The following is a 4,857-nucleotide window of genomic DNA, read 5'->3' as shown; positions in this document are numbered from 1 at the left end:
TGGTTGAGAAACTCAAGCTCAGCCGAAACTTCAGTCCCTTCTGCCTGTGGAGTAACACATGCAGGAACAATATTGGGAATCATAAATTATCATAAAACACCCCAGAAGAAAACCCAATTCAAACTTAAAGAGAGTACTTCTAGCTTTTGCCGACACTTGCCTGTAAAGCTTGCACATTCCTCTCCAGCTCCGCTATGTATTGAAGTTTCCGAACCCGTGAACGTTGAGCAAATTGCCTACAATAACTAGTATTTCAGTCTACATATATATAGTTTAATATTCCAATTCAACAATACAGCAACCAAGTTTCTATAATTATGACCATGAGTGCTGTTAAAAGGAAATGATTATATCAAACCCAACATCTGCATCATGATACAGAGCGAGTTGATAATTTTTTTGAGAAAGAAATGATTATATTAAACCCGAGAAAGGGAAAAGAACTAAGGAGAGGTCAAAAAGACCACATCAAACAACCAGAGACACACAAACGAGAAAGAAGAAACAGCAGCAAGACTGAAAACTGAAAATCCAAACAAAACCCTAGAGAAGAATAAATAAATAGCAGCCTTCCAATCAATCCAAATTACGGATAAAGGGGTATCTCTGAACTCCGAGGAAAAAAAAAGCCCAAAGCGCTGCCTGAAAACAAATTCTGTCCCAAAGCTCCTCAAAACACAATCCATCGTAAGCTTAAAAATTCTCCTGTTTCTCTCCATCCAAACCACCCATATCACCACCAAGACCAGGCAACCCCACATCACCCTGGCCTTCTTGCCCTTGCATGCCAAAGAATGATATTCGCTAAGAAGAGATAAGCAGTCCCAAGGAATTATACAAATAAGCAGTCGCTAAGAGCCAGTTGATAATTATGAATCTAGAGTATTCACAATTTAGTATGTAAAACAATTAGGAAAAACTTCTTGCATCAAAATTTTATAAAGGTTGAAGAAAATTCTTTCACTCCACCCCAATTTTGAAAAGAAATCTGTGGAAAACTTAAAACTTATGGAGATAGCCCTTAATTACTCTTGAGATTTGAACAAGCAGCATTCAAATGCTTAAGAGCAAAGGGGCAGTCCTAGTCCAGTCCTTCAACTATCTTCCTCCACTTTTCCAGAAACTAAACTACATAAATTAAAACTATTAAATTAGCATACGTACTTCTCCACATTAGCTATAAAACAGATGATAGATAGTATTCCCCATTTAGCTTTTGTATTGTCTTCCCAAATTAGAAAAGTATATGAAGCTACGCCTCATACGTAATCACGCGTAATATGTATTCCACATACATAGTCACGCCTAATGCTCAGGGCCACATACTGGTCAACAACTCAATTTCATGCCTAACACCAGGTGATCTAAAGTAAATAGACTAAACTTTCTTCATATTCGTAATATATTACAGGTGTATTCTTGCAATTAAGGACAAATTTGTGCAATTACAGCTATTTATATACTTAAATGCTTGCAGTATATTAATGTGATGTGCTTGCATGTAAGTTTTACGAATTTGTGTATGATTGTATGGATGCACTTGAAGTTGCACACTTGCAACATAGATGTAACAATGCAAATCCCAACCCCATGTAGCCCACTAAGTAACCAAGTTGCAGAGAAGCAACAAAGCACCCCTAACATACCACATACAAAGCATCGAAAGCTCCTGTATCCGTACCATAACTAGAAAAGTACCATAGTCCTCATTTCATCTATTCAAGTGCTCTTTCCAATTATTTACATTCCGTTATGCCAGTCATCACATAGATCCATATAAGGGAACAATTCTTACCTACACAAATTTATATGCATTCTAACTACAGTAAAGACTTTTGTAAAGCAGCCTCAAATTATGTTTTTTGGAATAAATTGAGTGTGAGATAGAGGGTGTATGTTTATTTCATCTGGAAAACCTAGAAAACAACATAAAGAAAAGTAGAGGCAGATCAAAGAGACAACCTAATATGTAAGAGTAATTTTGCTATGTTGATGTTAGGTAAAATGAGTATGGGCGCAAAGAAATACTAAATCAATTCATCTGGAAAACCTACGCAACAACCAGGAAAAAAAATGAAGTAGAGGGAGTAAAAGAGAGAACCAAAATTTATGTAAGATTAATGTCGCTTTGTTGGTATCAGGTAAAATGAGTAAGAGTATAGTTAAAATACTAAAGAAACTACATACTGTTTAGCACGTTTTGCATCTATCTCAGATGCATAAGGCTTAGCATTGGAATTGTCCTTTCTCTCAGAAGAAGCCTTTGGATCATGAAGACCATAATCAACATGATCCTGCTTTTCAATCACTGTAGAGGCAATCCCATCAGCTTCTTGTAGTGTAGATAATGATCTTGAACTTTGAAGAACAATGTTATCCCTGGCAGAAGGAAGGCCGCCCAGGTTATTTACACTATTCAAAGAAGACTCCCATGCTTTATTCTTCTGCTTCACCAAGTTCAGTTCTGTGTATAATGAAGCATGTTGTAAATCTTTTCAAGGATCAAAGTCGTGAGATCCCCAAGAGGGTACAGAAATCATATTATGATATTTGTACTCGTCTTGAGTGACATAATCAAGGTTGGAAGCATTAATTGCATCCACATATGCAAAAGAGTCACTTGATGAACGACGATGACCTCCTCTGCCTATAGGTGTGTCTGGCTCATTAAGGAGATCATCAAGCCAAGAAGTTGTTCCTCTATAAGTAGGCTCTCTGAAGAAGTCCTCTGGTGATGTGCATTTCCTCTCTAGGCTTCTGAACAATTTTTTATCCAATTGCAGGACTAAGGACATAATCTGCATATGATGGGGCAACACTAGGAAATGGACTTTTAGGAGGAAGTAAAGGATGTTTTCCGGAATACATAAAATTTCTGATATTTGATGCACTCTTGGAGTTTTCCATTGCTGAAGCACAAACCAGTCCCTGTCAAACGATATAGTGTAAGATGACAAAGGCAGAAAAGGTAGGAGGCAGATTGTCTGCCCTCCTGTTTGGGTGGCCTTCCCATCCCCTCCTATTTGTGTGGTCACAGTTAAGTCATGTCAACATTTTATATTCCTATTGCTTTTTGTCTTATTATCTCTATTAAAAATTAATATAAAATGTTGACGTGACTTAACCGTGACCGCACAAAATAGGAGGGGATGGGAAGGGCACCTAAACAGGAGGGTAGACAATCTGCCTCCGAAAAGGTATACAACATGGAAAACAAACGTATAACTAAAGCAAAGTGTTGACAAGCCAATTGATAAATATGTCACCATCAACAAAGGAAAATAGGAAAAGGAAAACATGGGATAAAGTCAATAACTTGCCACTAAACAATTGTAAACAGAAAGAAGACATAATAACTATAACTCTACTATTAATATCCTTCTCCATGTTGACATGAATACACACCTACATCAATGGGCAAGAACACGTCTACTGGAAACTTCAAAATTATCAATACGATTCATAAGGCATACGAGTTTGAAACCCAAACATACACAAGCTTAAAACACAGATATGCCAGCATAGAAATACATCAATTGGACAACATTACAACTACCCAACTTTCTGAGCAGTAAGGAGATCACGAAGAAACCATTTTCATCACTATAATAACATCGAAACCCAAATTAACACAAAACTAAAGCTGCCATCCAACTGGGTTTTCCGCTTTCTCCCCATTAAATACCACCACTTACACTTACACTCTAAATGAATCGGACAGCCCAACCACAAGGCTAACTGTGTTAACGAAAAGCCAAAAATTCCCAATCACCACATGCTACTGACTCAAACCCTCAAATTTGTTCCTGAAGAAAACATGGAAAGAAAAGATAAAAGATGGAAACTTTTGGATTGAATAGAATCTCCTAAACAAATGAGGTCCTAATCACAGTTGGTTGAGGTGAGGGATTCGGTTTTCTCAGCCCCAAACAACAAAAATCTTCAGAGATTCAAACCTGCAAAGCTCATTTCATTTTCCCACATTTTCTCATCAGCCAAACAGACAACGAATCTTACAATTTCCGAAATGAAAAATCACAGAAAGAGCCCTCAAAAATCATCATTTGCAACGAAAAGATAATCATCAAGTGATTTATTGGACGAAATGCTGAGAATGTGTGCGATTATTAGCAAAATTAATCACAAACATCTGCTGATTTGACGAAACACAGAAACGGAGATGCACGCACCAAGCAAAAAATGCTTCCTTTTGCCTTGAGAAAATACACAAACTCAAATATATATATATATATATATATATATATATGTATGTATTGATTACCTGTATTGAACGAACAATCGAGATCTAGAAACGCAATGATCGAAGAATCAGAGTTGTTTATCTGTCCTAGGGTTTCTGAGATATCAATGATTTAATACCCCTCTTCTCTTCGGAGAAGAAGCTCTCTCTCTCTTCTCTCTCTCTTCACTATTTCTTCTGGTTAATGTCTGGGGATTGGATTGAAATTATATTTTGTTTTGTCCTTTTTATTTTATTATTTTAAATATTTTTTGTAAAATTTAATTGTCAACTTTGTATCTTTGAAGTATCTTTTGGATGCACAGCCCTGCAAGTTGCAAGTGGTGCCTTTTTATTCTCCCTTACCAGTTCATACAGGAAGAGGATATCTCCTGAGTTCAGGATGAGAATTCTCCTGACCAGCTCATCTAGGCTGTTCAAATTTAATTCAACGGCTCTAAACAGAAGAATTTTTTAAAAGTTATAATAATTAGAATCGTTAGATTAAGTTTAAACGGTCCAGATAAGCTGATCAGGAAGATCCCATCCTGATGAACTCAGGAGAGGATCCTCTTCCATTTTTGCCTACCTAAAATCCTATTCTGGGATCAAAGACG

General features: G+C 36.8%; 1 pseudogene; it reads right to left on the bottom strand.

The window, feature by feature from the left end:
- Positions 1-333: 333 nt before the first annotated feature.
- Positions 334-4,434, bottom strand: LOC137737727 (uncharacterized protein At4g06598-like; annotated as a pseudogene).
- Between the last annotated feature and the right edge of the window lie 423 nt (positions 4,435-4,857).

The sequence above is a fragment of the Pyrus communis genome, chromosome 6, assembly GCF_963583255.1.
Source record: "Pyrus communis chromosome 6, drPyrComm1.1, whole genome shotgun sequence".
Taxonomy (NCBI): domain Eukaryota; kingdom Viridiplantae; phylum Streptophyta; class Magnoliopsida; order Rosales; family Rosaceae; genus Pyrus; species Pyrus communis.
This window is presented reverse-complemented; position numbering and strand designations above follow the sequence as displayed.